General features: G+C 42.7%; 1 protein-coding gene across 2 annotated transcripts in view; it reads left to right on the top strand.

Annotated features, from left to right (window-relative positions):
• The window catches only part of PTN (pleiotrophin), a 121,262-nt gene that overhangs the window by 13,457 nt on the left and 88,058 nt on the right, over positions 1-19,747 (top strand). Inside the window, exon 1 of one of the 2 annotated variants that reach the window (XM_040345687.1) lies at positions 5,850-5,937. The exons of the other annotated variant lie outside the window; for it this stretch is intronic. The gene's annotated coding sequence lies outside the window, so the exon portion shown is untranslated. Of the gene's footprint in view, positions 1-5,849; positions 5,938-19,747 lie in introns of those variants that run through there. 2 annotated transcript variants of the gene reach the window in all.

Raw genomic sequence — 19,747 nt, 5'->3', positions numbered from 1 at the left:
ACTCGCTCATCCATGTGTTTATGGACCTTGCTTTGTGCACTGATCCAAATCATTTGGTGATGGGGGATTATGGTGTGGGGTTATTTTTCAGGGGTTGGGCTTGGCTCCTTAGTTCCAGTGAAGGGAACTTTTAAGACGTCGCCATACCAAGACATTTTGGACAATTTCATGCTCCCAACTTTGTGGGAACAATTTGGGGATGGCTCATGTTGGACGCTGTTCCGATATGACTGCACACCAGTGTACAAAGCAAGGTCCATAAAGAAATGGATGAGCGAGTTTGGGGTGGAGGAACTTGACTGGCCTGCAGAATCCTGACCTCAACCTGATAGAACACCTTTGGGATGAATTAGAGCGGAGACTGCCAGCCAGGCCTTCTGGTCCAAAATCAGTACCTGACCTCACAAATGCGCTTTTGGAAGAATGGTCAAACATTCCCATAGACACACTCCTAAACCTTGTGGGCAGCCTTCCCAGAAGAGTTGAAGCTGCAAAGGGTGAGCCAACTCAATATTGAACCCTACGGACTAAGACCGAGATACCATTAAATTTCATGTGCATGTAAAGGCAGTTGTCCCAATACTTTTGGTAATATAGTGTAGCTTGGTATTCAAGACACATCATGAGTTCTATCAAAAGCATTCCCATATTTTTTCTGTGTTTTAGTGTACTGAGAGGCTCATAGAAGTCAATGGCAACACATCAAAATGCATATAATGTGTTTTTGATGTATTTAGATGCATTGACAACAGGTATTGACAAGTCTTGGTCAATGGCTGTTAGCCTTGTCTTTATTGTAAAATAGAAAATGCATTGAAAATAGTCAAAACTCATGTCAATGCACTAAAAAAAGCGCACACTAACACATGACAGCCCACCTGCCTAACACTACAAAAATGCACCTCTAGACCCACACATGGATCTAAATGGGCAATATAATCAGACCTCAACTTGTGTTTAGTAGTGTTGCTCACGAATATTCGCATTGCGAATATTCGTTACGAATATGGCATATTCGAATATTCGCGAATAACTCGAATTTCGCGGCCAATATTCGCTATTCCGAATATTCGTATTTTTTCAATTTTATTTTTAAAACAGATCACATCCTAGTGATCTCCATCGACATCTAAAAGCATTGCTGGTATGATTAGAGACCCTGGGCCGAGTAGCTAAGCTGAGGCGATCCTTTTATGTTGCCGAATATTCGCAATCGCGAATATTCGATTTCCGAATATTCGCAAATACTTTCTCCGCCCTTCTTTTGCATCAGAGCCAATCAGAGTTCTCCTACCACAGTTGTCATAGGAGAGAGTGGAGTGTTTCTGTGCATTTTTCCAGTGTATCACATCTTCAAAGAATTTTCCATCTTTTGTCCCGTGTCATCATCATTTGCATTTCACCTCTTTAATGAGAATAATAACTGTTTAACATAAAGACATTTAAGAGATGTCAACGTAAACGGTTTACTTGTATTTTCCAAATCTATGGTTATTCAATATTTATTAAACTAATCAATATACAAATTGGTCAAAGTAAACCCTCAAATCTATATAATAATGTATTTATTTTATTAATACCTTGTTAGTTGCAGGGTCCATTACGTAAAACCACACTTTTTCCAAAGGGCAGGTGAAATTGAATGTTTCAAAATTTCGCAATCAATTTCGCATTCGCATTAGCGAAATTTCGCAATCAGTTTTGCATTCGCGAAATTTTGCAAACATTTTTTTTTGTTAAAATATCACGAATATTCGATTTTAGCGAATATTTCACGAATATTCGGCTATATATTCGTGATATATCGCGAAATCGAATATGGCGTATTCCGCTCAACACTAGTGTTTAGACCAGACTTCCACTTTAATGTCCGAAAGACTTTATGACTGAGTAAATGAAAGAATTTTATTCTTCTTTTTCTTCTGTTTCTTGACAATAACTTTTCTCAAATGTCAGGACGTTGTGTTTGCCGGGAGACATATAGATCCCGAGTCCGGTATCAGTAAAGCAGCAGGCTTGCTGTATGTGGCGGAGTCCTGCATGTCGGGTCGTCGCGGCCTCTTTTCTTCTCACTCAGTGATGAATGAGGCTCATTCAGTGCCTCAGCTGGGGGCCAGCCAAGAGCTTCCCACTTAGCCTGCCCCCATTTTTAAGGCTTTGCAGCGTGTGTCCATGGAGACAAGAGGGAAGGAAGGAAAATTAATTTTCATGTTGTTGCTCTATGGCCTAGAAGATAAAACTGGAACAAAGCATTAAAGGGTGACTCCGTGCCAAAATACAATGCGACCATTATAGTGTATTTCCAGTTTTTCAGACAGATTTGGTTAACACCTATTTTATGCTTGTTACGTGATCCCATTTACATAGCGTAATGTAAAGAAAATGCTGATTACATTTTACTTGCTTTAAAATACTACCTACTGTAGTTTTCCCCTTTTATGTAATGGTAAGAAGGGAGCCGGGGAGCTATGCTTACCATAATTAGCCATGTCTGCACAGTGCTGGCAGATCTCATTATCAGTTATTCAAGTACAATGTAAGACAAAGAATGTTTTTATATCTGAAAAGAGTGGAGAAGGATTACAACACCTGTCAGGTTTTATTGCCCTTTGTGTCCCTGTTAAGGTGATGCATTCTCTCTATTTCTATGGTTTACTGTTATCACCAAGAGTGAAAGAAAATCCCAAATTTTAGGTTGTCACCAAAACAAAAATAGAGGAGAAGTCTTCTAACGGGTACACTAGGTTTTGGTGACAACCAGGCATACCCTCACTTTGGCAGAGCCTCACCTGCCATGAACATTAAAAAAAATAAAAAAGTCCCGAAGACCATACCCGGAAGCGGCGGAGAAGATCGCTCTCTACAACGGTAAGTACAGCTTTGATTTTAAAACAACTAGCCGATTCCCCTAGACAAAATGAGCATCAATCTAAGGGTAAAAAAAAAATGCATGGGTGAACTCCCGCTTTAAGCAGATCTGCTGAAGATAGGTTAGCCTCCAGCCCCACAAGGCGGAGGAGCAAATTACACTAGTCTAACTATTTACATACTAGCACCTAAACTAAGAGGGTGCTACAAATGCTTTCAGAAATAGAAGTGTTAACAGTTTATTTTTATCAATGAACAAAATGGAAAGCAAATGAACAGAAGAGAAATCCAAATCAAATCAATATTTAGTGTGACCACCCTTTGCCTTCGAAACAGCATCAATTCTTCTAGGTACACTTGCACACACTTTTTTGAAGGAACTCGACAGCTATGTTGTTCCAAACATCTTGGAGAACTAACTACAGATCTTCTGTGAATGTAGGCTGCCTCAAATCCTTCTGTCTCTTCATGTAATCCAGACAGACTACATGATGTTGAGATCAGGTCTCTGTGGTGGCCAAACCATTCCTTTCAGGATTTCTTATTCTTCTTTACCCTAAAGATAATTCTGTTTGGGATCGTTATCCTGCTACAGAATACATGCCTCCCTGATGGTATGGCATAATTGATTAGTATCTGCTTGTATTTCTCAGCATTGTTCCTGACTAAATTTCCAACTCCATTTGCATAAATGAAGTCCCAAACTTGAAAAGAACCTCCACCATGCTTCACTGTTGCCTGCAGACACTCATTATTGTACTGTACCTCTGTCCTTTGTGAACAAATTGCCTCCTGCTACAGCCAAATGTTTCAAATCCTGACTCATCAGTGCAGAGCACCTGCTGCCATTTTTCTCCACCTCAGTTCCAATGTTTTCATGCATAGTTGAGTTGCTTAGCCTTGTTTCCACATCAGAGGTATTGCCTTTTGGTTGCAATTTTTCCACTTCTGGCAAGACTTCTCCAGACAGTAGATGGGTGTGCCTCTGCCGCACTGGATTTCACTAGTTCTGAGCTGATGGCACTGGTAGACACCTTTCGAAGTGGAAGGGAAGTAAGCATGATGGTTCTTTCATCTGCTGCATTAAGTTTCCTTAGCTGGCCATTGCCTCTATTGTCCTCAACGTTGCCCATTTCATTGTACTTTTTCAAAAGAGCTTGAACAGCACATCTTGAAACCTCAGTCTGCTTTGAAATACTTGCAGAGAGAGACCTTGCTGATGCAGTACTTCTGTCTTGTTGCTGTGTTCAGTCTTGCCATGGTGTATGACTTGTGACATGAAACTATCTTTCACAACCTCACCCTAGTAGCAGAGTTTGACTGTTCCTCACCCAGTTTGAAGCCTCCTACACAGCTGGTTCTGTTTCAGTTATTAACTGTGTTTCAACTTACATATGGAATTATTGATCATAAGCACCTGTTTGGTATAATTGGTATACATACACTCTTAGGCCCCTTCCACACGGGGCTGATCAGCTTGCAGCAGTCCACCAGCTCAGCGGGAGATGTCACTGCAGATCTCCGCTGAGCTGGCATATGATAAGTCCCTCTCTGCTCACTGATCGGGAAGGGGCTTGTCGAGCACCACTGTCTCCTATGGAGAAATCGGACGAAAACGGACAGCATGTCCGTTTTCATCAGATCTCACCCGACCCGATCGCCATCTGTTTGATTTTAGCGGATCGAATGTCAGCGAACATGTCACCGCTGACATCCGACGCTTCATAGAGAAGCATGGAGCGGCCGTTCAGGTCTGCCGAAAAAACTGACCTGAACGGTCCGGCAGTGTGATAGGGGCCTAATCCTACAAAATTATTGACTTTGTGCAAGTGTGAAAATGCGACATTTGAAGCTGGTTTTGATTTAGATGTTTCTTCTGTTTGCTCACTTTGCATTTTGTATATTGATAAAAAAACAAACAATTAAAATATATATTTTTGAAAGCATTCTTACGTCACAGCATTTTTTCACATCTGCCTAAAACTTTTGTATAGTACTGTGGATTTATAACTATTATCATTATCCTGTTGAGCCCAGCCAGATATGATGTAACATAATGTATAAGTCCTGATGAAGGGAGAGTTTTTGAATCACTGAAACACGTCGGATTTCTTGTATTAACGATTGTCTTAGGCCTTGTACACACGACCGAACATGTCTGTTGAAAGTGGTCCGCGGATCAGTTTCAGCAGACATGTGTGTCGTGTGTACGGCCGACCGGACAGCTTTCCAGCGGACATTTGTCCAGCCGACCGTTTTCCAGCGGACAAATGTTTCTTAGCATGCTAAGAAACATGTCCGCTGGAAGCCTGTCCGTCGGACATGTTCGGTCGTCTGTACAGACTCACCGGACATGTCTGCTCGGCCGCCATCCCTCGCATGCGTCGAAGTGATTCGACGCCTGCGTGGAAGCATTGAAGTTCCAGGGCCGCGCACGTCGCCGCGTAATCGTTGTGGCGACGGCACGGCCACGTCACCGCGTATCGTGTACGTGCGGATTTCTGTCTGATGGTGTGTACAACCATCAGACAGAAATCTCCGGGCGGACATGTCAGCTGAAAACGGTCCGGCGGACCGATTTCAGCGGACAGTCCGTCCGTGTGTACGAGGCCTTACACATAGCTATTCTTGGACTCTCTGACCATTGATGCAGCTCCCTGACTGCTTGTTGTATGGTTGAGAAATAAAAACCTGACAGGGGTTCTAAGCCTTCTCTTCTCTATCCAATGGTGGAAAATACAGTTTTGCTCATTGATACACCTTACTGTAGGGCAAAACACAGACAACAAACCATTCTGGGTGTCTGGTTTAGGAGATCATCTCATTTACATTACAGCAGTGCTCCCAAGCTTAGGAAACTGAGAGAGGGAACTGTTAATGGTTCATATTTATTGACCTAGACAGCTCTGCCATTAGGGACTGTAAAAAACGTTTTTTTGTCTGGTTTCTGTGTAGTGTGCAGCCCTTCCATGTTCAGCCAGTATGCATTTCGCTAAGCGGTGGTGGGAATTCTGCGGGAGACATTGCGTTCGTGTTCCCAGCAGCCGGTGACAAGCCCCCATTGTGCAGGTAATGTAGGGTCTCCGCATTGTGTGCAGTGTAGTGGTGGAAGCTGGCAGGCAGATAACAGGACAGACGGAGCAGGTTATCAGAGATATAAAGAGAATCATAAGCCAGGAGAGTCTGCGGGAACAGATGGCGAGCTCTGGAAAGCCGACGCTTCAGCCTGGGCCTGTAACAGACACCGCTAAGAGGTGATACAAATCCCAGATAATGAGGCTGGATTGCCATTATGTGAGAGGGGATCCTAAGCCTGTAGGAGGCTACAAAGTCCCCACAGGGATGCAGACAATGTGCAGCTATTTTAATCTGAAATTTCCACAGCGTTACCTTGTGATAAATACAAAATGAACAATTCTGCATATTGTAGACTCTAGTATTCATTCCTTAAAGTGGAGCTTTCAGTAGCTTACAAGTCTGCATGAATTAAATCCCCACATACATAGCAAGAGTATCATTTTTCAGAAAAAACTCACATTTTATCATTAAAAACAGGGATCCTCAAACTATGGCCCTCCAGCTGTTGTGGAACTACACATCCCATGAGGCACTGTAAAACTCTGACATTCACAGACATGACTAGGCATGATGGGAATTGTAGTTCCTGAACAACTGGAGGGCCATAATTTGAAGACCCATGATTAAAAAGCTATCAAATCCCAGACCAGGGAATCTGCCAACAGTGGGTGCAGTCTGCTGCAAGGGAAGAGCAAGCATTTCCGCGCTCTCCTCTCCCCCAGTGATTAGATTGCAACATTGTAACTTTGTGGCAAGAAGAAGGGGGGGGGTGAAAAGACAGAAGAGGGCACGATCTGAGTGTAGTACATTTAGACCCGGTTCACACTGGGGCGAGACTCGTCAGGCGACGCAGCCGCCTGACAAGTCGCGTCCCATTCTAGTGAATAGAACCGTTCTAATAGGAGCGACGCAAGTCGCTCCGACTTAGAAAAAGGTTCTTGTACTACTTCGGGGGCGACTCGGGACGACCTGCATTGACTTCTATACAGAAGTCATTTTGCAAGTCGCCTTAGATGTCGTCTTCATGTCGCCTGGCCGAGTCGCCCCCAAAGTCGTGCCGCCCCCCTGTGTGAACCGGCTCTTACATGTTTATTTACATGTTTATTGTTCAACAAAAAGACAATAGAAAATCACATAAAAGTATGCTCATCAACAAAGTTGTCTCTATGATGATGGTGAAGATCTCAGTGCAGCAGGGAGCAATAGACATGTGCAGAAGGAAAAAAAAAGATATTTATTTTTGATTTGTTATTTACATTTATTTGTTTAGCTAAATTCACTATCAAAATTTGTTTTGTTTATTTGAATTCAAATTGATTAAAATTTTTCAAATTCCATTTGAATTTGATTGGAATTCCATTCCAATTGCAATCAAATCAAATTCCATTCCAAATCGAATTTATCCTGTAGGAAATTCAAAGGCATTCTATGTTTTGGTTTTCTATTCTGTTCTTTTCTATTATATTCTATTCTATTTGAAATTCAAATTTCAGAAATTGATTATATTCTCTCTGTTCTATTCTATTATTTTCTATTGGTTATACTATTCTATTATTTTATATTCTATACTTTTTAAATTTGGCTTTATTCTATTTGAAATTTTAATTTCAGGAGATGGTTATATTATATTCTATTCTATATACCATTCCTTTATTTTCTCTACTATTTTTTATTCTGTTCTTTTATTTTCTACTCTGTTTCATTCTGTTCTTTTATTTTGTTCTTTTTTATGCTATTATTTCACACTGGAGCAGTGCGCTTGCAGGACGTTACAAAAAGTCCTGCAAGTAGAATCTTTGGGTTGGTGGAGGAACTCCCAAAACGCCCTGCCCATTGAAATGAATAGGCAGCGCTTCCTAAGTGCCTGAATAGCATTTCGGAAGCACCGCAACACCAGCGGTTTAACCCCCTTCTTCGTCCTCTAGCTGGGTTAGCACCCTGCTAGCGGCTGAAAATTTGCTGCTAAAACAGCGCTAAAGCGCTGCTAAAACGAGTGCCGATTTAGCGCTAACGCACAGACGGCCCCAGTGTGAAAGGGATTTTTGTTGCTTTGTTCTGAATCCCCAGAATGTTCCCCTGCCCTGACAGCTGTGTCGTGTTTGCCTACCACAAACACATAAAGTTATATGGTTGTGCGTATGTTTGCGCAGGCTGTGGTTTGTCTGATTGTAGTACAGGAGGTGACAGCTGTTACAGATATAGAGACGCAAATTAATCTACAGCGTTGTTATGTTATACTTCGCTCACCAGGCCAGTGGCGTCTCCAGCTTTCATATTTAGGGGGGGCACATGGGGGGACAGGGACAAAAGTAGGGGGGCCAACTATAAAATGCAATTATATATATATAACAGGCCCCCAGGGTGGTAGAAAACAAGAGATATATGTCACCAGCACACCAAGAAAATATAAGGGTCCAAAGCAGTGGGAGAACTATCAGGGTTGCAAAGGTTGTCTTGACACCGGGCCCTGGTGTTCTGCCACTGTGGGGATCCCCAGCTGTCCTGTCCCTGTTATTGACAGCGCTGGTCTGGCATCTGTCTCCTTGGCAGCGGCGGCAGTCTATTAGGACCTAGTGCTGGTGACATTATGGGTGCATGCAGGGGAAGGCTGGCACTATTGGTTATAGAGAGCTGAGCCCCCAGCTGGTCACCTAGCAGCCGTAATGCTGTATAACCTTCTCTGCTGACATGCTGATCGGCATGTGATCCAGGTGATGCTCCCAGTCAAATCTAATACACAGTATTTATTAGCATCAAGAGTACAGCCTCATATATATAATCAACCGTATCATGTCAGAGTCAACGGTGACTCCTAGAATTTTGACTTTGGTGCTTGGGGTGTTGGTTTGTCCCAGAATGGGTGGTGGCGCCCATGTCATCCTAGAGTTTGTCTTTCGGTTTGCGTGAAACAGAAGAAGTTCTGTTTTGGATCCATTAAGTTTAGGATGGCTCTCTGTCATCCAGTTGTCTATCAATGTGAGGCATTGTTCTAGTCCGTGATATTGGTCTTTTTTGTTGCTGATGCAAAAGTAAAGTTGAGTGTTGTCAGTGTAGGAATGGTAGAGTAGGTCCTGATTAGTGATAATTTTAAGCTAGTACAGTATATGTATTTAATAATACTATTGATCACAGTTGAATACCAAATGATTAATTATAATATCATTAGTTCGTAGTGTGGAACTTCCCTGAAGAACAGGTTTTAATCTGTGTTCGAAAAGGGTTGGAGAGTTCCAGTTGAAGCGCACTGTGGAGGTGACATCCCAGTTAGCGGATAACAACTGGTCGTAGCACTATCTGTCAAGTATACCTTTGTAAGGCAGATCCTCTGTCACTGTCTGTAAAAAAATATTGTTTTTAATATGCCACAGATTCAAGTGAATATTTTATGATTTCTAGAAAATGTGCTATAGCTTGACCTCTGCAAAGAAAAGCCAAGGGGATGACAGTTTTTTCCCCTAAAGTAAATTTGTCACTTTGCCTCTTTAGGGTAAAATGAAAGGTTCTCTTGATAGGCCATCCTCACACAATGATACTTGTGGGCAGGTTGCCTATTGTGTGTATTCAGTTAGCACCTGGCAATAATTAAAAATAGTTTTCTTTATTAGTGTTACATCCTAAAATATTCACCACTTGAATCTGTGGCATGTTAAATGCCAGACCCTGGTGGTGGGGCACCCAGTCAGTTGGCGGTGTGTTCACTGGCGTCCAGCCTCCTTCCCGTGTTCTACAAAAGTGAAGAGTTCCAGATCCTGTGGGGAATCCAGGGAACACTTGAGGAAACGCGCAGGGAACCTTCGCTGAAGACTCCCTGGGACCTATGGTCTGCTCGGAAATGTTGATTTGCTGGAAGAAACCTGGATATTGACTTCTCTATTAGTGCACTGCCAAGTTTTGACTATCCTCTAATAGACTTTACCTGTGCAGGTAACCTGGGGCAGTCACAGTTAGATTTAGCTAGGGAAAGGACGTTACCACATGTTATACATGTTTTGCCAAAAGTTCAGTCCAGTCACGGGAGCAGATTAGCGTTCCAAAGATCTACGGCCTGATCACATAGTAAGAGAAGGCAAGGGTTAAGCAAGAGCACACATGAGGACACTGGGAGTAATGTAACAGAGGTACGATGACTGGTGGAGTGGGCATAGGCTCTGCATGTACCTCCTAATGCAATACATACACCTGTACAAGTGTGTAGGACAAGGGACAACATCCTCTGGAGGAACTCTGCAAACAACACTACACACAAGTGGCTCAACTCTGAGTTAAGGGCTTGCCTTAATGTTTTATACGTCTCATGACCGCAGCCTCCGCTTTGTCCCAGGCATTGGTGGTGAGCATGCCTTCGGGCAAGGTGTTAGGATGAGTGACCCCATTCCTCGCCTGGCATAGCCCAAAGAACCCACCCTGGTGTAGGCTTCCTATGTGACCCACATTTGGCGCCCAAACTAGGAGGGGAACATGGAGGAGGTACCACCAGCGTCACAGCCCATTTGTTTTAAATGGGCCACCTAACAAGCTCCACCACAAGAAGGGCCCTTGACGTTGCAATATGATTACCTTAATGCATATTATATGAGTTAATGTGTTGTGCTGTCATTCATTGTGAATGTAACACCAGTGCACCCCCAAAATGCATGTACCCCATAGCTCCCAACTGTCCCTGATTTTGAGGGACAGTACCCGATTTGGAACAAAGTCCCTCTTTACTCCTCATTTGTCCCTCATTTTGGTCTGATCTATATAGTTGTATATAAAATGCACTACTTATATATTAAAAATTGTTCCAAAAGCCAATATAAAGAAATAGTAGTAGTAGTAATCAAAAAACACTTGTGGGTTTAACCAATTATTATTATTTTGTACAATTCTCCTTTAAGGGGGAGTGGCAGGGGAGTGTCCTGTACGTACAGTACATACATTTGCTAATAGGTGTCCCTCGTTCCCATCTAAGAAAGTTGGGAGGTATGACGTACCTTGCAATGCACCAGAATACAGCACAGGGCACATGTATTGTTTGTTGGGCTGTAAAATAATAATAATAATAATAATAATAATAATAATCAGACTGCACCTATTTTTTTTGTGTGTTGAGATATGTTACTGCTCATTTATTTTGAATGGGCCACCAAATGTACCATGCTTAAATGCACCTCAATGCACAAAACCATGTGAGTGGAACTGCACTGTGTTTTGGGGTGAATTGGGCCGAAATGGAACAAATCCCTATTGTGTGGTCCTCTGGATATGTTTGGGGGCTACACTTGAGGCCTTTTATATTTACCAAGTTGACCACCACTGATGTACATAAATTTACTAATACTTTGATAAAAACAGGTTCACTTTGAAAGAAATCATTGTCGACTTGTTTCTGGCGGTGCAGGTTCCAGGGGTATCACCTTAAGCTATGCTTTGTTACTAACTTGATGCATGCATATACAGTGAGGCCGCGTACACACGACCGGTTTTCTCGGCAGAATCCAGCAAGAAACTCGATGGGAGACGTATTCTGCCGAGAAAACCGGTCGTGTGTACACTTTTCGTCGAGAAACCCGACGGGAAACTCGTCGAGCCAAAAAGAGAGCATGTTCTCTATTTCCTCAACGGGCAATGGGAAAATTTGGCTAGACAAGTTTTTGGACAGCCAAACAAGGAACTCGACGGGGAAAACGATGTGTTTCGCCCGTCGAGTTTCTCGGTCGTGTGTACACGGCCTCACTTGTTCTGGGTCACTGACTTAAATGCGTATTCAAGAAGACACCCCTGGAACCTGTACTTTTAAAAACAAGTCAGCAATGGCAGACCGCATATTTCTGTCTTGACATGTTCCCTTTAAAGCACATTAAGCAGAAACTGTTCCAGGTGCGTGCTTAGGAGATGGGCTAATTATCATATTGCTATATTAGTGGCTTTCCCTGCTACAGCCCCTAGGATAATATTGTTAACATGTTATCTCTGGGGATCTAAACCACTCAGCCATTAGGAACTATAAAGAAAAAAAAACATTAGACTGAACTTTTCTTGTATCAAAAAAGAAAAGCTTTTCCAGAATCCTCTTCCTTTGTATCGCTTGAAATGAAAATCAGTTTTGTCATCCTTTCCAAAGGCCCCGGAGCAGCCGGCTGTTTGCTCTCCACACAATGTGTATTTGGAGAAGGAAGAGGCACAATGGAGCATGTTCATCAAGAGTCCCTTTATCTGTCAGACGTTTCCTGACAGGTCCTCTTCATTAAAGAGACATGAGACGTTGAGAGGCAGAAAGCCCCGAGCCTGGGGTCTGCAAATGTCTGAAAGAATCACTGTGCAGCTTGCTGATAGTGAAGAATCACATTGGTTGTCATGGGCAGACCTGGTAACTTCTGTATGGTGTACTTCGAGAGGAAGATGGTGGGAAAACATTGGACTTTTAGGCCTGGTTCACACCTATGCATTTTTTTGCAGAACCACACTACTGTACAGTCCATTTAACATGGTTTCCTATGGGTCATGTTCACTGTGCATTTTATGGAAAGGGCCAAGGCCTTTTCCTGGTTTTTGGTTCCACAGACTTCAATGGATCAAAAACGTGCATTGAAAAACGCAAAATGCTCCTCGAATATGCAAAAGGTGTGAACCAGGCCTTATTGGATGGGTGATGGGAAAACTCCTGACATCAAACAAAAATAATTAGGCCTGGATTCACAAAGACTTACGCCGACGTATCTAATGATACGCCAGCGTAAGTCCACGGATGCGCCGTCGTATCTATGCACCTAATTCACAGTACAAGATACGCCTGAATTTTGACTTCCTACGACCGACGTAAGTCTCCTACGCCGTCGTATCTTGGGTGCATATTTACGCTGGCCGCTAGGGGTGCTTCCATTGATTTACATGTTGAATATGTAAATGAGCTAGATACGCCGATTCACGTACGTACTTACGCCCGTCGCAGTAATCTACGTCGGAACAGCCGTCGTATTTTACGTCGTTTACGTAAGTCGTACGTGAATGGGGCTGGGCGTAAGTTACGTTCACGTCAAACGCATTGAGCCATCGTATCTTAGGGATTATATGCGACGTGATTCTGAGCATGCACGCGCATGCGCCGTTCGTACGGCCATGCATTTACATGGGGTCACGATTCATTTTAATACAACACGCCCACTACCTGCCTACTTTGAATTAGGCGGGCTTACGCCGGCCTATTTACGTTACGCTGGCGTAAATATGGGAGCAAGTGCTTTGTGAATACTCAGCTTGCCTCTCAATGTTACGTCGGCGTAGCGCATATGAGATGCGCTACGCCGGCACAAAGATACGACAATGTACCTGAATCTGGCCCCCATTGTCCAGAACAACCAATCAGATTCAAATTGATATTGCTCCTGGACAGAGAACAACATGAAAGGAAGAGTATGATTGGCTGCTATAGCCGGTATTGCCGGGGAAGTGCTGTGGTTTAAGTAAAGGGTAATAAATTCATTAGAAAATTATTGTTTTTGAAGCATATGAAGCTTAAAGCTTGTTTTGTTATATCATCTTTTAATAGGTTAAACACTGTTATGCTCTAGCTAGGTTAGCTACTTAAAGTGGAGCTCTCGCCAAAATCATAAATCTTTTTTATTAGAGGGTCAGCATGATAACCATGCTAAACTAGCATGTTCAGGAGATCTCACCAATAGCAGTCATGCTTTATAAGGAAAGCATAGGCATGCACAGCCTATTGGATTAGGGTGTGCATCTCAAACCAAAGCTCAAACACACGTGCGTCTGTGTGTGTGTATATATATATATATATATATATATATATATATATATATACGCACTTTTTTGCTGACAAGACAGGGTTCATATAGTTTTGAATTGTATATGTAATTTATTTATATTGAGTAAATATAATAATAATAATAATAATAAATATATATAATTTTTTTTTTAACTCAATATAAATAAATTACATTCAAAACTATATGAACCCTGGCTTGTTAGCAAAAAAGTGCATATTTATTTTATATATATATATATCTCACATACTTTTTTGGCTGACAGTGACAAGCCAGGGTATAGTTCATATGATCGATTGGTTGTTGTTTTTTTGGACCATCATTTGTCCACTGCCATTGCCCACCCTGCTCAGTGCTGTCTCACCTCGATCGAGCAGGCTGCAGCCACTCGCCTGCCAACTTCAGTAAATTTACGAATAGTTTGCAAAATCTGTACTTTTTGCAACTGTCCTTGAATGTCCATTACGGACATGTAGGCTGCATGTCCTTAACGGACATTCCTGGACAGATGCAACAATTATGAATTCTACCAACTGTTCGTAAATTTACTGAAAGTTGGCAACCCTGTTGCCTGCCGCTCTCCAGGCTCCGCTAGTCCGCTGCTTCTAAGGGAGAGAGAGGCCAGAGGGGGGCGGAGTGCAGATGTAGAAGCTGCATTGGCAAATGTGGCTGGGTTACTCCGCGGCTGTAGTCCCTAGTTCCCTGCTCAATCCTCCTACTCGCAGCACAGCTATTTTTGCTGGCCCGGACCCGACCTCAGTGATGGGGACTGTGAGCTACAGGGAGGGACAGATGTTGCAGGCAGGCAGTCAGCACAAAAGGTGTGAAAGCACAGACAGAGCACAGGGATTATTAGGGTGTGCCTGGGTACACCCGGCACACCCCCTAGGCACGCCTATGAAGGAGAGTAAAATTTAGACTCGTCCACTATTGAAAGGAAGCCCCAGTGATTGCTCCTGAGTCAAACCTCAGCAAGGAGTCTCTGATTGGTTGCCACAAGTAATGCCGGAGCTTTGCCTCCCTCCAGCTTTCATACATCAGCAAGATTACTCTGAAACAAAGGACAGCGGCAAAATTAGTCCATATGAATTCTCACACTCTGTGGTGGGAAGAGCCGGGTTATTAAAACATTGAGATTTCAGTCTGCCATCTCTCAGGGTAAGCCTGCCCTCCTTTCTGGATCCCTCTGGGTGCGCGTTTGTCTTTATCTAGGACTTGTTGTTGAATCGTTAATTTGTTTGGGGCTCATTAACAAGCAGATGTGACCCCGGGCAGAGAGGAGGTGCTGGCGGGCTCATTAAAGGAGTCTAAAAATAGGCGCCCGTGTTTCCACAGAGCTAAAGAGATGCGTATCCTGGGGGAACTGGAACTACCACGCGAGCCTGGCACAGAATGGGCCCTAGGGGTAGTGTAGGAAGAAGGCCAAGGAAAAGCACTGATGCTACCCCCTGCCTTCCTCAGCAGGGTCTGCCTGAGGACTCCGCCGTCATAGCTATGCTCATTAGAAGGATGCTGAACAAGTCGGTAACTTAGTGCTGTTTGATGATGACGAGAAGATGCGTTTTACAGTTAAATTGAAATTATAGGCAGAATAAAAGTTACACGTACGCAGCCTGTCACTAACATTAACACAGCAGTATATGTCTTTTGGAGTTCCCCTGTAACATAGTTTTAGCACTTGTTGATCCTTCTGATAGATCTGTTATTTTTTTACTTACTGCACCAGATCAAGTTAGCAAGATGAAGATAGTTAATAACCGCGGTCTCAATTCCCTATAAAGTTGTGTTTGCTACTCAAATCAAAAAAATAAATAATAATGTATGAAAAATTATAAGAATGACTGAATAAAAATATGTGCCACTAAACATAAAGTGCTTGCACCAAATAAAATCACTGTGAATGATTGTGCTTCCTCTCAACCGACATGTGTGTATACAGCTCACTCACCAGAACCTCTTGATTGCAGGTAGTCAAAACGGGCATTTGGTAATCTCTAGTTGGCAAGTTCTAGATTCAGAACACTCAAAATCTATTCACTCGCATCCGGCCGGAAATTCAGATGTACAGGAGGGCATCCAGAACCAAACATGCAATCCTGTGCCTTTACGCACTCAACCATAGGTGTGTGCAGTCTATTGCATTAGGGTGTGTACCCCAAAGCTCAAACACACACGAATGCCACCTTCCTGTCATAGGGAGGAAGCTTTGGTGGTGGGAAACAGTTAATTGGGAGCATATTACGCTACACCCTAAATACGAGTGTAATGTGTTCCTAAGTTTGAACCTAGCCTTTAATATAATGGGGATATTAACACTGGCATCCCCCAACTACCCACCTGGTGCCGCCCCTGTATAATGCTAATTCGCATGGGGTGATTAGGGTGTGCCTAGGCACACCCGGCACACAATGTGCGCACGCCTATGCACTCAACATATACTGTAGCTCAAATAAAGAGGAGGACCTCCCATAGTGTAGTATGTATAAGATTTATTAAGAACAAAGTAATAATACACTTACACCAAGGTAGAGCAGTTTAGCATTAAAATCAGAGTGGAAACTCCGGTTTGCGTTCCACCTGCTTTCCAAATGGCGGAAAAGATATGTCCCGGAAGTCCCAAGTGATAGAATTGGCATAGTCACATTATTTGGTGCAAGCCCTTAGGCCTCGTACACACGATAGGTTAACCAGAGGACAATGGTCTGAAGGACCGTTTTCATCGGTCCAAACCAATCGTGTGTAGGCCCCATAGGTTATTTAACCTTAGGCTAAAAAAATGGCAACTTGCTTTAAAATTTAACCGCATTAAAAATCCACACATGCTCAGAATCAAGTCGACGCATGCTTGGAAGCATTGAACTTAGTTTTTTTCTGCACGTCGTTGTGTTTTACGTCACCGCATTCTGACACGATCGTTTTTTTAACTGATGGTGTGTATGCACGACGAACCATCAGTCAGCTTCATAGGTTAACCTAGGACAACGGTCCTTCAGATCGTTGTCCTCTGGTTAACCTATCGTGTGTACGAGGCCTTATATTTAGTGGCACATATTTTTATATAACCATTTTTTTTCAGAACTTTTTTGAAGTTATTTATTTATTTGATTTGAGTAGCAGACTCAACTATTTAACCAGATCAAATTGTTTAACCAGATCAAATTGTTCAGCAAAAGTGACAATTGGGCAAACTGCAAACCATAGAGTATAATGCCGCTGCTTACAATGGCCAGCTTTTTCATATAGTTTAATTTTTTTTCTTTCCAAAATATAGATGTTGCTATAGCTGCTTAAAAAGCTAGCACAGCTGCTCATTTCGCTGTCCAATTGAAGGCTGGGGTGCCCACCCCAGGATGACCCTACGGTATTTAGGAGTAGGTTGAATGATGCTTGCCATCAGAATGAGGACATCTAGTGGCGGATAAAAAGTACTGCAGGGAAAATCTCTAGATTATAGACATAACAGCAAAATCTGGTTTTGGTTATTTTATCTTTTAATGGGCTATTCATTTTTATCCTATTTTTAGCCTTAAATGCTATTTTTAACTACATGTCCATCTAAGACTATACTGTCCGGAGACTGATGCTACTGTACAAATTGACCACAGAAGGAACAGCGCTGTTTTCCTGTTACAGTTAGTAGAAAAATATTGAACCTACTGACAGAATCAACTGGTAATAGAGGTCTTGGTTTTTACTTTTGATAAGATACATGTTCTGACAGGTTTTTAGTCCTGTGACCACACTCATTTCCAGTGACACCATTACAAGAAATAGGGAGAATGGGTGTCACTGGGACAACAGTAAAACATTATAAAACGTTTTAACTTTTCTGTACGCTCTAAGAATTTTTCTTATATTCTTCCTTAATCGGTTAGTCCACCCATGTCCATTTATCTCTGGTGTCAGTTATAGTCAGTACAAATGCCAGCCAATATCCTTGCTGGGTGGCAGTATTTGTAGTGGTCCCTGTTGGTGTACCGAATTACAGTATATGCACCCTGCTGTATCACAGTACCCACAATATAAGTAGTGGTGCGTGCAATGCACTAAAATGTGCTACCGCCCCTAGGAAACTTTTATTAGAGATAATATGTATGCTTTAATATCCTACTTCTTCTGAAAGTGCTAGTTTTCTGGCTACCATATTGTCCTCTGGCTTCAGTACTTTCTCAGTCACAGACCTGAAAAAATAATGCAGAAGTCCTGGCTTCACTCCTCTTCTATTCAACCCAAGTGATGTATGAGCTTTAGGTGACACTTGGTAGGCTGAGGCTGGCTTTATATGCAGCAATACCACCGTAGGGGCTCCTGAAAGTTTTAGTCTGTCTGTCACCCAAGCCCAGCCTGGCATTCACCTCTCAGCCACTCTTGAGACAATGAACAGTCCTGTGCTTGTTTTTTATTTTATTTTATTGAGGGGATTTGAACTTGGATGGGTAAGGGTTTTATGGGATGCCCAGAGATCAATGGTTGGATCAATAAATGATCAATAGAAACTTATACGGTATGTACACTTTGCAACTCCAGTCTCCCCCAGCACATTACTTGTTTGCAAACTGTTACTCTCTCTCTCTCCTGCACAACACTTCACTTCCAGGCACAGCTAGCACATGGTTAAGCCCAACTGTGACTCAGTCAAAATAGAAAAAAATATTGCGCATACCATATGTGAAATAAAAAAAGCTGCGTCTCAAAAATGTCATACAACATCAAACATGCAAATAAAAGGAAAGGAGTCGCGCGACTCCTTTCCTTTTATGTGACTCAGTCAAGCCTTAGCAACTGTCATTTGCAGGCAGGGACCGTGGGCCCCTTTTTATGTAGCAAACATAGTAGGAAAGTCTTAAATGCTAGCTGTCCTATGGAGGATTACTTCTCCCAGTTAGCCCCCCTCAGGCCCTGCCAGCCCTCCACTGCGCATGACACTGCTGCCCACACTGCTGGCTCTGCACCCATCTCAGACTGCACTCTCCCAGTCCTCTCAGGCGTGCCTCCCCTGTCCTCCTGACTGCACATGTCACTCACCAGCCCTTCTGGCTGGGACCGGTGGTTCCCTCCTGAAGACTTAATAGCAATGGTGTGGGGGTGGTGGCGCTGTCTAAATGAAGGCTGATAGTACCCAAGAGTTGGTACGTAACAGACTATATTCTAACCTCAAAAAGTGTATAACTATTGGGTCTATAAGGATATAGTGCCTCCTTATGTTGATAAGTGAAAGAGATTGTGAAAGTAATGTACCAGTGATAAAGTGAATGTGATAACTAACATGAGTGTTACTATAAACACATACAGTACATTACATAAATTCGTGCAAAAATGACAATATATATGACCAATGTATAAATAAAAATGATATAAAGTGGTAACTAACAGCACTGATGCTGTAAGTCTAAAGTGTCCAAGAAATAAATATATTAAATTAATAATCCATAAATAGAGGACAACAGTCCATGTATATGATCCAATGTGAAAAAATAAATAATAAAGTGACAGCAGTCCATAGAAGTGTATCAAAGGTGATAGTTGGTGACCATGTGACTTTCCAGGCAAGGTGGGTGGTCACAGTATGCAATAGTGCAATTATGTGCAGTGGGTCCGGTGCTCCCCCCCCTGGGTCCCTACTCACCAGAGGCACTCACCCCTGCAGGGGTAAAGTGCATAAAACGTGGATGATGTCCAAACGGCTCAGGTCCTCGCCCGTCCATGCTCTCCTTATGAATCCTCTAGTCCAGCTGGTACCGAATGTCCTGGGTAACCAAATTCCAAATTCCTCCAAATGAAAAAAAGGGTCTCATAGGGTAGTAGGTTCAAGGTTCAGGGGGTATATTTTATTGGTACAGCCGTAGGCTTATACAGGAGCAGTATATACAAAAAATGTGATAAGCATAAAAATATCAAATAAAATAAAATAAAACTGGGGCCGGATAAAATAATTATAAAAACAAGCAGACAGTTATCTGATTGATAACAAGCTTCCCTGCACAGCACAGAAACCAAAGTCAGAGATCAGCGCCAGCATGGGAACGGCGTGCGTTCCA

The sequence above is a fragment of the Rana temporaria genome, chromosome 3 (assembly GCF_905171775.1).
Source record: "Rana temporaria chromosome 3, aRanTem1.1, whole genome shotgun sequence".
In the NCBI taxonomy this organism is placed as follows: domain Eukaryota; kingdom Metazoa; phylum Chordata; class Amphibia; order Anura; family Ranidae; genus Rana; species Rana temporaria.
The sequence above is the reverse complement of the archived record's forward strand: the minus strand, read 5'-3'. Positions and strand labels throughout refer to the sequence as shown.